The sequence below is a fragment of the Chiroxiphia lanceolata genome, chromosome 3, assembly GCF_009829145.1.
Source record: "Chiroxiphia lanceolata isolate bChiLan1 chromosome 3, bChiLan1.pri, whole genome shotgun sequence".
NCBI classification, from domain to species: domain Eukaryota; kingdom Metazoa; phylum Chordata; class Aves; order Passeriformes; family Pipridae; genus Chiroxiphia; species Chiroxiphia lanceolata.
The window spans coordinates 70,516,251-70,532,086 of NC_045639.1; the positions used below are offsets into that span (position 1 = coordinate 70,516,251).

Consider the following 15,836-nt stretch of genomic DNA (forward strand, 5'->3'; position numbering starts at 1 on the left):
GGCAGCAAGGCTTCATCCAGTGGGAAGGGTGCTTTACTTAGTTCAGCCCTGGCTGTAGCAATGACCCAACAGACTGTATGTGTCCCCAAAGTTTTACTACCAGTCTTGAATGCATCAGAACATAGGTGGTATTTCTAACTGAAGAAGGGGGGGAAAGACTTTGTGGCCTTCTAGATGAAAATAAAATACTCTTCAAGTTGTTTCAATTCCTTTACTGTATGTATGCAACGGAAAGAATTAACACAGCTTGTATCTTTGAGGTGTTTTCATATGCAATACTCTAGTGTTTCTTATGATTTCTTACTGTTTTTTGCAGCCTCCTGCAGGTGAATGGTAATTCAGCCATTTGGTATACATTCAGATCATGTTTGTGACAGAGCTTACTACGCAGTACTTTTATTGAACAGTTTGTCCTTGCTTTGTTTGAGATATATCGTTCACAATAACAGTAAAAGAGGTGAGGTTCTGCAACAGATGGCACTGTAGGAAAAGGTAACCCTAACAGGAAAAAGTTGTCCCTATAGCAGAATGTCAACTTAAAAATTGAAAGTTGGAATCATCTAGATAGATTCAGCTTCTGGTAGGTGCTAGCCACCAGAATGCTTTGCTTTTCAAACCTAATGTTTTTATAGTACAGCTGATGGGTTTTTGTTTGATTGGGTTTTTTGGGTTTTGTTTTTTGTTGTTTTTTTTTTTAAATAGAATAAGATCTCTTCAGATTTCTGGCACTTATAGTCACCAATATGGGAATTCCCTGTCCTGTATTATTCAGCAAAACAAAGGTTCTGATATTATTCAGCAAGCCAATGATTCTGTGCAGTCCAAAGACAGGAAATGAGTTCATGAAGCTTGTGTTTCTGCCCCAGCTTAGAGCTTCAAAACCCGAGATCCTTCTAACCCCGTAGCTAAAGTCAGTGAGCATCTAGGCAGAACCTCATCAGGTGCTCAGCCGTGAATAAGGGTGTTTCAGGTTTGGCAGTGGGCAATAGTTCCACGCCTATGCTCAAGTAAGCTCACGCTGGATCCAGAGATTAAATATTTCCCTCTATCTCCTCTCAGGGCTTGCAGAACATGGTGTTCTTGGAGCATGTTTACTGAAGACCTATCAGATGGGCTTTGCACAAAACAAACCAGAGCTACCCCTCCCACTCCTGAGTAATAGCTTAGCGGTTAGAGCATTCCCAAAGAGTGAGGACTCTAGATTCAGCACCTTTTCTCCCTGAGGTGATTCGAAGTCATGCCCCTTACATGCCTAGGCTCCCAAGAGGAAAGAATCGGGCTATCTTTTGCTCTAATTTCTGGGATAGTGAACGCCTTAAGAATTGTTTGTAAAGCAGGACTAGCGCAACTGGAAGTGCTGACAGTGTTGGCATCATTAAATATCTTAACTTTGTTTAGGGAGGAGAAGGTGAAATCACCTTGAGTTTATTAATGACTTGGACTTGGCCTCTGTCTTAAGTGATCTAACTGCTGAGGTGAGAGCACCAGTCTCTGGGCTTGAGGTTGTGGTCTTGAATAAATGCAGTTGCTTTTGGTGGTGGGCAGAAAGCTCTAGCACACTGGGAGACTGGACTGAAGATGCACTCCTGTCTTCAGTGCTTCCCGTTGGCTAACTTAGGTGAGTTCCAACTTGACTTGTAGGTTTTTTTGAGTGCTGGTTAAGGTGCATTACCCTCCTCTATTTTTGTATAACTGTAATAGATAAAACTTTTGTGTTCCTGGGTAATAGAATGAAGTGTGATCTTTGCTAAGAGATTCAGATATTGAGGAAATGTTGTCTTAAGCATCATTGGACTTGTCTGTAAAGTGTAAATGTTGACCTTCTACTTAGATACTTCTTCCTTTAAATATTATTTAGAGACTTCTGTACTAAATAAACTATCTTTGCTATGTTTCTGTGGTGAGAATGCACACAAAACTTCCCGTTTACAAGATTTGAAAAAGGCAGTTGAAAGTGGAGATGTTTTGTGATTTGTTTCTTGCACATGTTTATAGTACATAGTCTATCCTAATGCATAAAGACAGTTATCCTCCCCTCCCCAGTACAGGTAAGCATGTTTTTCTTCAGTGAGGGTCCTTTCTGAAGGCTTGAGAGCTTTCCTCTTCCTAGTAGATCTCCAGACTTCTTCCAGTTCATGTCCCCTCGCACTTGAGGGCACTGTAGGTTCGTTGTTCCTTTATAGCTGAAAGGTGCTACAAGCTCTTGGTGGAGGTCTAAATCAAAACCGTGTGTCTCTTGGTGTTTTTTGTAAGTTTTCTCTTTATTTATCTTCAGTTTTGGAGAAAAATGTTCTCATCTAGAAGTGGCCATCAAAGGAAAAGAAGAACAGTTCTTTAAAATATCAGTGATGTTTGTGTGGAACTTCATAGAATAGTTTGGCACCTGGAAAAGAAAAAATTAGTCTCGAGCAGATTTGCAACTTCCTTTCAAATTTAAGTGCAATGAGATGTGAGTAACCTGCACTACAGCAGCTAAGTGGCTGAAATGGGGATACAGAACCAGCAGAACAGTCTGAAGGAAGAGCAAAACAGTGTCAACAAGTTTTGTACACTGTTCTGAGTTTAATACAGGGTGAAGCTCAAATTCTTCTTGAAGAGAACTGTGTGCTCTTGTTGTTATTTAAATTTTCCCATGTCAGGCTTTTTCACTTGACTGTACTATGCAGGAACTAGATCATTAACATTAAAAGAACCTGAAGTTCTTCCAAGTTTATATTCAGGCCAAATGAAGTAAGCCTCTAGCAAACATGCAACTAGATGACATAATAGCATATATTAAAGGTGCAGAGGCCTTTTTGTTCCCCATCTCCTAATTACATCAAACAATAGGAGATGAAATACATGTCTCTTTAGTGATATTGTGCTTCAGCTCTTTAACAGAGCTTCATTCAAACTTAGATCTGTGTGCAGTTGAATCTTGCTCATTGTGGATGGCCATGGGCATCCTGAAATGCCAGAGGTTCTATGAACAGTAGCATGAAAATCTGCAACCTGAAGAGCAAGTGAGTGTTTTTTGTGACTGAACTCATAGGGTAGGCTGTAACACTTCCCTTCATACTCAGACCTTCTGATTTTAGGGTAACATCACATGATTACATGTGAACTAAATTACCATTAACTTTGGAGTAGCTCATCTGTCAAAACCGATTTGTCTGATTTGCTGTGTAACACAGGTCAAGCAGGGAGTGTACTGTCAGTTGCTGTGGCTGAAGTGACAAGATTTAACTGATGAGATGGTGGTAAATTGATTGTTTGCAGTTGTGGGAGCTTACTCTTGTAACAGCTCTTATTAATGTTTACTCTTCCTTCTGTGTTAAAGTATGCCTGCATGCTAAGGCATATATTCCAGCATCTTCAAAACTTTTTCTTAAAAGATTTTGGAAAGGAAGGAAATGTAGCAAATGCCAAACATCCAGTGGTGCTGCAGACAATTATTGGTTTAATCTACTGGCAGTAGATTAAAGAAGGTGGCTCATGATGGCCACTTCTTTCCCTGTTTTCCCATAAGACTGGGCTAATATCCCCCCACGTCTCTCAAGTGACATTAATTAGTTATACAATACCTGGGGTGACTGTTTAGTGACCTCCGAGTTGTAAAAGCTTTTATGAACATCAGAAGCCTGGAGTTATAAATATGGAACTTCAAAATGGTGTGAGGTTTTTTGTTTGGTTGGTTGTTGTTTCTGGAATAGATAGCATAGAACTGAAGGTTGGCCCATTGTCAGGTTAGCAGGCTTCCTTTGTGGCGATTCCTTCCCTCTTCTGTGAAGTTTTAATCTTCAAAATATCAAATAGAAAAGCGAGCAAGAAAACCAAAGGCAAACAAAATCCCCATAGCTGTCCTTTCAAGGTCATTATCAATGTCCTTGAAAAGATGGACAGGTTCCGTTCAGCCCTTTACTGTGTATATAATTACACTTAGTGTGTAGAACCAGGAATGAGGCGGTTTAGGCGAAATGGAATCTGGTAAGGATGACAGTACTTGATTTCTCCCTGTTGGAAATCTGGGAATGTCCCCGGCCTAAACAGTGTACATTTATTTATCCCACAGTGGCTTGTTCCATGTAGACCTCTTCGAAGTTAGTGGACCCAGTTGTTTGGGGGAACAGAAGCTGAAAGAAAAATCAGATACTTAACTCTGGCATTAGGCTTTCATGGAATGAGGAGGAAGAACATTCAGTGTTAGATTGTTGAGACAACCGAGTAGTGAATCATAACCTTAATGCCTATTTTGTACCAACTGCCAAATAAAATCATATTATTGGAATGAAGTAGTGTATATCCTGCTACGGCACAAGAATACTTGGCAGTTAGCAGCCAATCCTTTCACTAAGCTCTATAGCCAGGGATTGTAAGGGAAGAGCAGAACTTGCAAATATGAGGTTGGCAGAGTCTTGAAAATGAAAGCAACATGAATGGTAAAATTCATTCAGTAAATATCTTTATTCCCAGGCTAATACAGATTTTTAACTGTAATTTTTTTGTGCAAATTCTCTATATTCATGTTAACCAAATGTGCGGGGTATTATTGCTGTAGCCTTTTTTACACTTACTCTACACCATCAAACTCATCACTATTTTTGGTATTAATTTCCTTTGAGGTAGACCATCTCTGGTCTCTGTTTTGCAGATTCTATTTTCTGTCTGAGGTCTCTGGGCATAAATCAAATTCATGTCTGATGACTTGATGACTGCCTTAGTTAGTGTATCCTAAACTGAACTCCTTTCAGGTTTTCCCTTCCCTATTCCATCATCATCCCATTGCTCTTGCTTCTTCCTTTGCCATCATCGTACTATTTTCCTACAGTATCTCATGATGTGCCATGAAATCAACACATTGTTTTTAAAGATCTGTTCAGTTCCACTGGTACTTACTCCATGGAGCTGTTGATTTCTATATTAACTGTACAGACAGGATCTGCCCAGCTTTGTGTGCCCGTGAAGCACATACCAGGGTGGGACTTCCAGACTGCACACACACACTGGCATCGCGCAGGATGCGGGGCTGCAGTAACGCATCCCTCTGACGCACGATGGCATAACAGAAGGTACTGCTGAGGCAGGACATGGGGGTGGGGAGGTGAGGAAATAAAGCAAACAATGTCGAACTGCCTGACATCTTAAATGAAAGAAAAACTGTCAGCCTGTGGGAAGTCACGATTTAGTGTTGCAGCTCCTTGACAGGGTATGACAGTTTAGGATCATCTGCATAAATCTAAGGTGTTGCTGAAAGCAGGTAAGTGTAGTAGAATGTTTTTTGTTTGGTTGGGTTTTTTTGTTTTGGTATTTTGACAAAGATTTTTTTAAGATACTTGTGCAGAGGCTTTTTGCACTATTTTTCCAGTCCTTACTGATGAACCAAAAAAAACCCCCCTTGGTAGGATGATGTAACTGTGGATTTTGCTACCATTAGAGTGTTATTCAAAATGTCTTATTTGTGTCTGTCTGAACACAGAAAATTACATTCCCTGTCCCAAAATTCTTCTTGAAGGTGCTAAGTTTCTCTAACAACCTTAAAACTTATTTAAATATTAAAATCTTCTCTAAAATGAAAGTTATGAAATCATAAACTGTATAAATAGACAGTTCTCTAATAAAATAATTTTGATTTCTTCCTAAGAAATTAACACTGGGATTGTGGTTATTTTGTTGTTCAGTCATTGTATTTGCAAATTTTTACAATGAATATATAAACTTGTCAGCTTCAAATTCTACTTATCAGAGATACTGTAGTTAGCCTTTAAGATCATATCTTAACTTCTGAAGCCTTTGCCAGCTTGGTGTCACATTCACATTCAAGTGTCCTGCCGTTGAAAGGTACTTTATCAATTGGTTGCAAGGAGGGACAGAAATATAATCTCTCAAGCATGTGGCATGTGAGTGTTCTCTCTGACTTCCCAAGACTCCTTGCTAAGAGTTCTTCCTCTGGCATTTCTCCCCAAAGTGCACCTTCTGCTGCTTCAGTAATATTGAAATGGGTGTAACAGTTTTGGGAATGACCTGGGAGTATAGATGAGTTCTGTTCCTCGCCCTGCCACTCTCTGAATTGCTGTGTGATCTCAGATGAGTTATAGTCCCTTCAGTTTGCCTGTCTGTAAAATGGAAATAATGCTCATGGAACTTCACAGTAATTTTAAGTTATGGGAAAAGCTGCTAGGATGAAGTTAGAGGTATATTTAGTTGAAGTGGCAATACTTCCAGTTAACTTGTATACACTACTACACTTTAGAAAACTTCTGTAGCGTGACATAATAATGTGATGAAAATTATATATAGATGGAATATGGTGGAAATTAGCTCACCTAAGAGATGTTGTAATTTCTTTTGTGACTGTGAAAAGGCAACATACATTTCTGTTACTTGCCATTTCATTTTATTGCTATTTCACTTCATTTTTCATGTGCTTTAATTCAGAAGTGGCTAAACTTGCTCAGACTTCTAAGGAAACTGAATTGAAGTCGAGGGAAAGAAATAGAGCAGGAGTAATAGGAGGTGAGAATAACCATGTGCTTGCATTTTCCTTCCTTAAAATCCTAAGACATTTCAATTTGGGGGTAGGGTAGATATCAGGACACTGAGCTTTTTTTGCTGGCCATTGAAATGTAGTTAACTTTGAGAAGCAAGGAAGCTGTTTAGCAGAACACAGCAGTGCTGCACAATATATCAGGATATAAAGAACAACGTAGTGAAAGTATAAGGGAAAGCAGGATTTGACCAAACTGCAATCTGAGCAGTCAAGAATGGTTTGATAACCAAAGAAAAAAAAACCCATTGCTTGTCTCAGTATGTTTACCTGTCTTTTTAGCTTAGAAATCAGCAATGGGCTTTATTGTAAAGCATTCCCTTAAAATGGTGACCTTTGGAGCCAGGCTGGATTGGCATGCTTTACACTAGCACAACCTCAGCACAATTACAAGATAAATAAGGCTTGTAGGATAGGCCCTTGTATATTTGAAGGGCATAGTCTGATAAACATACTCTGTTTTCATATTACTTCTCCTGCCATCTTACGAGTTCTATTGCAAAGTGGAGCTAGGCAGGAGGAAGGTGGAGAATGACATCATCTTGAAATATGCTATGGCTGCAAAGCTGACCTTCTAAAAGCTGTAAAATCAAGCTATATTGTGCTATATCTTTTCTGGAAGGTAGATACAAAGGAATAGTTCTGAGCTTGCAGAAGTTGCAGTGTTCACTTTGAGAATGGGAGGACAAATGTAAGCCATGTTTTCACTTACATAAGTGTTTTCTCTTATGAAATTCATATGTACTTAATGTAGGGTGCCAGGCTGATCACTACAACTGTTTAAAATAGAAAAGCAGATGGAACAAATAGAAAGATTTACCACACAGCTTGATCTCTCCCCCTGAAGCAGCCATTCATCATCAGCACCGCCGAGACAAACTGCGAAACAAGTTTCCCTTTGTGGCTGTGATTGGGCTCGGAGAGGTGGCAGAGCTGCACGACAGCCTCAGGATTGGCTGGGCGAGAACACACCTCTGGAATCTGTTGATTTCCCAAAAATAAGATACAATCTCTTATATTTCGCCTGGAGATCTTTTATCTTGCATTTAATATCCAAATAAACTAGAGCAAACACAGTTAACCTCTTTGGAATGACTGTAGTACTTTAGAAGAGTGGAATGAATTCAGGTTTTGGGGGTTTTGTTTGTTGGGTTGGTTTTTTTTTCTTTCTTATTTTCTCCTGAGTACAATGAGGCCTGTGTGAGTTGTCTAGATCTGTTTGTATTTTTCTGAGTGGTTATATATGATATTCAAAAGCTTTCTTGTATTTTAACTAGAGCTGAAAGTTGTTTTCTGACTTTATAATGTATTGACTTCAGCTTATAATGAAAGCAGTTATTCTTTTAAAGCAGTTTTTATGTCTGTTCTGTAAAATATTTACACTTGCAGTACTGTCTTTCATTGTTTTTGTAAATATCAAGTTGCTATTTCTGATCATGTTTTAGACATCTATGGCTTTTTAAAAATTATTTTAATCAATTTAAATAGATGTGGAATTTTCTTGGAAACTTTTTTAAAGTTAGGGACCTAAAATGTTGTGATGCCCTATGTGAAATAGCTCCAGACCATAACTCAATGAGAGATTTGATCAGCTGCAGTATGTGTTCCAGCTGAGTAAGTATCTGGCATAACTGAATACATCAGAACTCATTAACCTACTTCCTCTCTCTCAAAAAAAAAAACAAAACAAGGTAGAAAATTATATGGAAAATACATATGACTTTTGTTGTGGTTCAGATTGGATACATACAGAACCAGAACGCTGTGCAAAGCTAGTTTGTGAAGAAGGACCTCGTGATTGTTATCAAAGAACAAGGATTTGGACAAGCACCAAATAGAGGAGTATTGGCTCTGGGGGTTATTGCTTTCGGTAGAAGAGGCAAAGATACCTGGGAGCATGAGAATGGAAATGGGCGAGAGGGAAGATTAAAGGCAAGAGAAGTTAACTACCAAAAAGCTCTTAACTTGGTTTTGCTTCTGTTATATTTAAATAGGGATAAAGGCAGTAGTTAGTAATACTTGAATTGCCAATCAGCTTTTGAGTAAGCACCTATATTTTTCTTATCTATATAGAATTAACATGTCAAGATTTTTAAAAGACTAGCCTTGATATGTTATTGGTTTAAAAACTGGTGAGAGTTCTTGTTTTGTTGTCATAATCGACACTCAACCTCTTAAAATATTTGCTGATACTAAGTTAGTTAGTAAAACTGGAAGCTGGTAGCAGAAAGCTTCAAAAAGTGTGATTGGATAGCAGATGGCATTTCAGACTGACAACTGCAAGATGTGTGTGTAAGGGGAGGAAACAAATTCTCATTTTACATACTGTGATGGGCTGCACTCTGTGTTTACTACTCAGAGAACAGTGAAATTACAATAGAGCTGTCTGTTCAAATTTTCTAATTTCTAATTCTTGCTAGAGAATTAGAATAGTATTGTGCTATTTCCTACTCATATGAAAGAATAAAGAGTTTTCAATGTCATTGTTGGGTGGTAGGTTGTAAGCAAAATGAGATGGCTTTTTTATTTATTTATTTTTAATAAGGCACAGCTAAATTTTGAAACTTTATTTCTGTAGGCTAGTATGGCTGACAGTAGCTTATACTGGTTTAGACAACTACACAGAAACTGGGACAGGTTTTTGGAAGGGTATTAAATGCACTGCCCATCTCTGGCTCACACTGAGTGGCAGGTTGCTGGAGGCAAGCGAGCAGCCCCTTAGCAAGGCAAGTGGGCTGTGAAACTTCCACCTTATGCTGTTTTCTGGGCCTTTGGTTCTGGTTGCTGTTCCTTCTAGCACTAACCAAGGGATGACTGTGCCTTTGTCCCAAACATAGGAGTAGCACTCCCTCAAAAACACAGTGAGCCAAACTGCTGGAGAAAGTAGAAAGGCCAAGGGTCAGAAGTGTAAATGAGGGGACACTGAGTGAAGCACTTTGCTGAGGGAGTCCCAAGGAGGGTTGTTAGTGGTCACGTGCTTTTTCTCAGTCCTTTGCTTAACATGTATGAAATAAGAAGTGGGGAACACAAAGCAAACTCCAGAGTGGCTGGGGTAGCTGTGACTTCAGCAGAACCATTTTCCCCAGTGTTTTAAGCCCTCATGTGGGGAGGGATGTAAATAAAAAGAGGAGGAGCAGTGCAACCAAAATCCGAACATGATTTTTCAAAGAATTGCTAGGAGATTTGGCTTTTGTTCCCATCAACCTCAAAAAACCTGGACCAGGTTTCATCTTCAGAGGTGAATACATTATTAAGATAATATTTTAAAATTCTTGAATGAATTGATAAAGAGGTTAGTTTTAGTAAATGTATTTCAATAATAGTGGGAGATGGGTATCCAGAGACATTGATAGGACAGAGCTTAATGTTGGTGTGCTTGTTGTTTCAGTCAGAGAGGCTATCACCTCACATTTTACTAAACAGTGTAATATCTCTCTTTTTAACAACTACACTTTGTCATTTTTTCTTTTCAATTTGTGGAGCAGTCCTGGATTTTTGTCAGATCACCAGTTATTTGCAGTACTTCAAAGATGCCCAAGGCTTAGTATCGTAAAAGGAGTCCTTAGATTGCAAATGGCTCAAACCCCAAGACTGTGATTGAAAAAATTAGGCATAGGAAGGACTTTGAAAGCAGAGAGTTATAAATTTTGCAGGTGAGTGTTTCTAGATTATGAATTAAATGCCCATGGGGAAACAAGTATATTCTAGAACGCTTCCACATGGTTTTTTCCCCTGAGAGTGTAAAAAAAAGAGCACATCAAGCTTGGTGCTTATAACCTAAAAAATAAATCAAACATTATACAAGAAGAAAATATCACACATACAGTCCTCTTCCTGGGAGAAGGGTTAGAGAGGAATGCAAACTACTAGTAGCTAAATTTCATGATACTTTGCATACTGCTGTAAGGCACTGATGTGCTGCTAATGGCAAAAGAGGATACTACACAAAGCAGAACTGAAAGTCTGTGTGTAAGTGGTTTAGCACCATTGTATGAGTCAGGTCAGTCTGGTATTAACTGTTGGTATGAGATTCATAGTTCCATTTGCTCGTGCACCATTCAAATAATAATAAAAAATTCCCAAGAAATTTCACATTTTGACCATGTGCATTAGTTGCAAGGAAACCAGGAATTACTTAAATTTGTTTTACTGTTGTCTAAAATAATTCTTTTAGGTCTTATATTTTAATGTAGATCAGTATGATAAAATGGTAGAATGGTTTTGTTTTGAAGCTGCTGAGTCTGCTCTTGGGAAAGGTCTGTTCCTCAGTCTGATCCATTAGATCATTCTTGGCTCCCACCAACTCACAAAACAGTGAGACTTAAAGAAATAAGTTGTAAGTTTTGTTTATTGCCTTCTGGGTCTCCAGCTTGTAGAATTCATGTACTACAGATTTGTTTTTGTTGTTCATTTAAGATTCTTACATTTACAGGCAGTACATATATGACTAAAATATGTCATGAATTGACAACTTGGGGTACTGGTAGCATCTCAGAACATTTACTTTATTAAATACAGTGGAAATGGCCTAGTGGGTAACACTGCACACAGGCAGTAAATGCTTAACAATGGTTACAGTAGGAATGTGTTTGTGTTGCTTCAAAATGGCCTTTTCCCTAATCTGCTTTAAAACAAATGTAGGTCTCTCTCTCCATCTCCCTCTCTCTTTCTCTCTCTCTCTGTGTGTGTGTATATATATATATATACATATATATATATATGGAGAGTGAGTTGGCTCAGTTGGTTAGAGCATGGTGCTAATAAAGTCAAGATCATCCCCATACAGGGCATTAACTTAAGAGTTGGACTCAGTGATCTTTGTGGGTCCCTTCCAACTCAGAATATTCTATGGGAAAAAAAAAAATATATATATATATATAGGAGCCCTTACTCTTGACTTGTCTTTGCATTTGTCTTATTACTTTTTCATTATCTTAATTTTAATCTTGGAAAAACTAGCATGGATGTGTTTCTGAGAATAAAACAAAAGAAATTTCTCTGAAAGCCAAGGACATGAGCCTTTGCTAGCTGTGTTTCTTCTTCTCACCTCAGTTTAGTGAAGGGGAAAAGATGGAGTGATAGAAGAGACGGAAGGCATCCTTGTTCAGGAAAGCACCAATCTATTGTCTAATGAAACTGAGAAGAAAATTGCAGCAATTGAGATGGTAAATTAATTCAACAATAAGAACAGCAGATGGGGGAGGGCAAGTACAGATGTTTGGATAGGAAAATGGAAAGTGGATTGGTTGGGTAGCTCAGAGAAGAACTGATTAATTCCTTGTGTTGAGAGGATGCAGTGTTTACAAATAATAAAGATAAATTTAAGAGGAAGAAAGTTCAAAGTCCTCGTGTGTAAGTTTCTTCTTTTAGATCTTCAAGGAAAAGGTGAAGCTTTTTAAAAAAGTTCAGATTTATTTTAGATAATAGAAGCCAAAATTTTATCCTTGAATGATGGAAATGTTTAGCTTCCACCATGCTCACTTGTCCAAACCTTTTATCATGCAGCCCAGGGAACAGGCAAAGCACAAACACTTAATGAATTCTAAAATTTAATTACATGTTTCCTGGAAGAAGTAGGAACATATCTGTTGTGTCAGCAAAGAAAAAATCAAGTCTGTAGTCACTTCGAATTTATTGTGCACTTAGTATCAGTTTCAAAGCTCAACCAAAGTAACCAGCTTCACCAGCTGGTGCTAATTGTTTCTTACAATGGAGAGTCTTAATCTAGAAATAAAGGTGGAAGCCATATAAGAGTTAATTTCTTCAGATTAGTTTTTGGAACAGCATGTACACACCTGTGAGAAGGTGAGACCTGACAGAAGAAATCCAGAGTTTTAATTGCATGGTGAGGAATGTTTGTACATGTGTACATGTATATGTGTTTGTGTGTATATAAAACTGTTGGTAATCTCTGGTGTTAGATGTAATTTGTTCAAATTACTTGTAACAGAGTAACTGGGGGGAAATGGAGAGGGGGCATTAATTCCTGAATACATTGGCAGTCTGTATGATTCTGTTACTAAACATGCATTAACAGTGCTTGCTTTAGTAGGAGAATATTCAGCGCTGGAACCCTGTCTTGGTGGCTATTAGAATTATATTCCTTTTACTGTGGGGCATTGTGCTCTCTGTGATATCCTCTTTATCTTGTGTTTCTTGTGAAAATAAATCATAAGCCTGCTGTGATAAATGGCTGAGCAGGAAACACCTTGGTACCCTCAGTGCCTTAAAAAAAGAGGTGAAAGAAATTTTTGCCAAAAGGAAGCTGATAAATAATTGTCTTCTACACAGAAGGATTGGACTGAGTTATACCATGCTGCTTCAAGTGGAAACTAAGGCAGAAATATGTAAACAGTTTGTTCAGTCACTGTAAAAGCTCCAGATTCTGTAGCTTAAACCCCCTCTTCTCTGTCTTTACTTCTGCAGACAGGTGGCTGTAATTTCTCTATTGAAAAACTAAGGAAAAGAATGAAATCCTGCAAAGTAAATGTACTTAAGAGTAAAAAAGGCCTTGAAACAAAAAAACAGATTGCAAGCGACTAATCTGATGTTTAAGGCCACTAAATTAGAGTTGGAGCAAACACTGAATATGGTTTGATTTGGGAGGAATAAGTGCATGATTTAGTAATTTGGGTTGTTTGATCAGTTTATAGATCAAATAGATTATGAAAATCACCCTGCATCGAGATAAGTTTTGTTGTTTCTGCGCATTCTAGGGCTTTTCTGTCTCATAATGCTACACCTCAGAAATGTTTGTCAGTCTAAAATTACCACAACATAAATTCTTCTCTGTGTTATCCACAGCTATGAACTGTAACACTAGAAGTACTTTTGTCTTGTCATTACTATGTATTTGTTTGGGAGTTTTATTGCTATACCCATACTTTTTTCTAAATTAGTATTGCTTTATATCATGAGGCAATACCATGTGCAAAACCTGCATAGATATGCCTTAACTTCTCCTTGAAAGGATTGTTATGACCTTTGAGAGAGTCTTATCAATTTTTTTTGCAGCAGATCTTTGGATATTTGACAGGAGCACTTGAACTACACAAGAGGTGTTTTCTTTTTTCTCATGACTGCCACTCAGATTTGTCAAGACTATAAATATTAAAAAGAAGGGTTTCCCTTTGTGCAGTTACATGCCTCTGAAAACTTTGCAGCAGTTGCAGGCATTGCCCGAGCGTTTGAGGGAGCTGTCAGATCAGTTGTGAGAGTGGAGGTGTAAGGGTAAAACTGGGCTCTGTCCTCAGTTCCCCAGTCTAGTCTTGTACACAGGGTAGATTTTAATTTTCCTTGGAGCTGCAATGGGGGGAAAACATTACAGTGGAACATGGGTATAAATGTTGCTGTTCACTAGAATTTCTGGACTCTTAACAGTCTGTGATGTGCAAAAAAAACTTCCTCTTGTGAGTAAAGTTATGCCTGTACCTCAGGGCACCAGCAGCAGTGTTGTGTCAGTGCCAAAGTTTGCAGGCTTGAAGCTTAGTGGGAGTTTATGCAGGTGCTGTTTGTATTCAAAATCATTCATTCACACAACCTAAATTCTCACACCTTGAGTGCTGATATTCTCTTTGCTTACATAGGACATGCAATCCTCACCATAGTCACTGTCAGATTAAATTCTGGAAATATAAACTCAAAATTTAGTCAAGGGCAAATTTAGCACTTTCCCATGTCCAACTTACGTCTTCTAAACTTTCTGATGTAGGATATTCTACAAATCAGGGACTACCAAGAGTTGAAAAAGGGAAGTTCCTGTGTTTGCGCACATTGTCTCAGATCTCTGGTGGAGCTCTGTTTCATTGTTGTAGTCTATTTATGCTTTCCTGCAAGTTCTGGAAATGCTGAAACTGCAGAAAACCAGAGTGTGGTTCTCAGCAACTGTACAGCAAGTTCTGTTTTAATCACTTCCATCAACTTTATCCTACAGTGAAAGCTGTGTACTGTATCTCTTCATCATGGCTGGGAGGGAAATTTAAGTTGTAGTTCAGCCCTATTCTAATGTCTGATTTACATATGGAAATCATAACAATAAATATGTTAAACTTTTCCTAGGATTGTCAGAGCATTATCAATCAATAAATGGTATACTGAATAGTTTTGCACCAGCAATTAAAATACAAGCCTATCAGTACTGCTTCTTTGCCCACGGATTCAGAAATAAGAAAAGAAGATAGGATATGTTAGTTTGCTTTCCAGAATAACAGCATCACAACATGAGTTTGACGATAAACAGAAAATTCAGATCTGCTCTGGATTCTGGATAACTGAGTATTTAATCTCCTGGGAATTTTCTGTTGGCTTGTTGAGGTAGTTTGACTAGGAAGCAGTTATGCACAGTTGGTATTGATACAGATGCTACAGTAAAAAATAAACCTATACCCTATCTGTTTTGCCAAGTTTAGAGTTGGTTTTCCTAGGTAGGTTTGCATGTTCTTAGCTTTCATGTGAAAATTAAGTTCTGACTGAAGCAGACAACTCCTGGTTGGCTTATTCAGATGAAAAATACTTTCCTGTAATATGGAAATATCCTTAAGGAGGTATTGCTGTTAATGTGACCCTTGGGTATTAAATTAGGAAAAATTTTAAATTTCACTTTCAGCTTAAAAACAAACAAAAATGTTTACAGTGTTTAATTGGAGATAATAAATATGAACTAATGTTAAATATCAACATTAAATGCAAGTCTCCAAAGTACTTCAGAAAGTGATGCTTCTATTCCAACGTCATGGGCGGTACTGTCATTCAGGCTCTGCTTTGGTGATACTGTGTTGTTCCTCTGCATAGGAAGTACTGTTTATAAGACATCTGAAGTTCAATTCAAGTGTTACGAACATTTAAAATCAGGGGTTTAGAGGTTTTGATAATCTTAATAGTTTTTAGAAGATCATGATATTAATTTGCCCGATGTTTAAGTGTCTGTAAAGTACCAAACATTGCAAAGAGGAGCAGAACCTACCTTACAATTCTGAAAATAGAATCCCCCATCTCCCAAACAAACACTTTGTCTCAGTGCGCTTTGTGGAGTGTTTTATCTCTCAGAATGTTTTGTTAGATGGCTCAACTCCAGAAGAGCTTTAACACAATCAGCCTGTTCTCCTCTTGTATGCCTTGCTGATGACATTTTCCTGCTCTTCATTATTCAGGTCTGTAATAAGTGCTATGTTATAATTGCTTCTTCTTCCCTGCACATCACTGATATATATATATATTTCTTCACATATCTAAATTCTTCCATATTCTGTTTTTTCCATGTCATATAGAACAAGGTTTTGTCATTGTGTCCCAGGAACTCAAAATTTAATTCAGG

At 38.1% G+C, this 15,836-nt stretch overlaps 1 protein-coding gene and 1 long non-coding RNA gene across 2 annotated transcripts in view; both read left to right on the plus strand.

The window, feature by feature from the left end:
- Window positions 1-15,836, plus strand: part of SESN1 (sestrin 1) — a 78,443-nt gene that overhangs the window by 16,067 nt on the left and 46,540 nt on the right. The gene's annotated exons all lie outside the window — the stretch shown is intronic.
- Window positions 3,618-7,459, plus strand: LOC116784761. The gene is made up of 3 exons (XR_004356233.1): window positions 3,618-5,236; window positions 6,415-6,492; window positions 7,278-7,459. It is a non-coding gene; the product is annotated as an uncharacterized LOC116784761 (long non-coding RNA).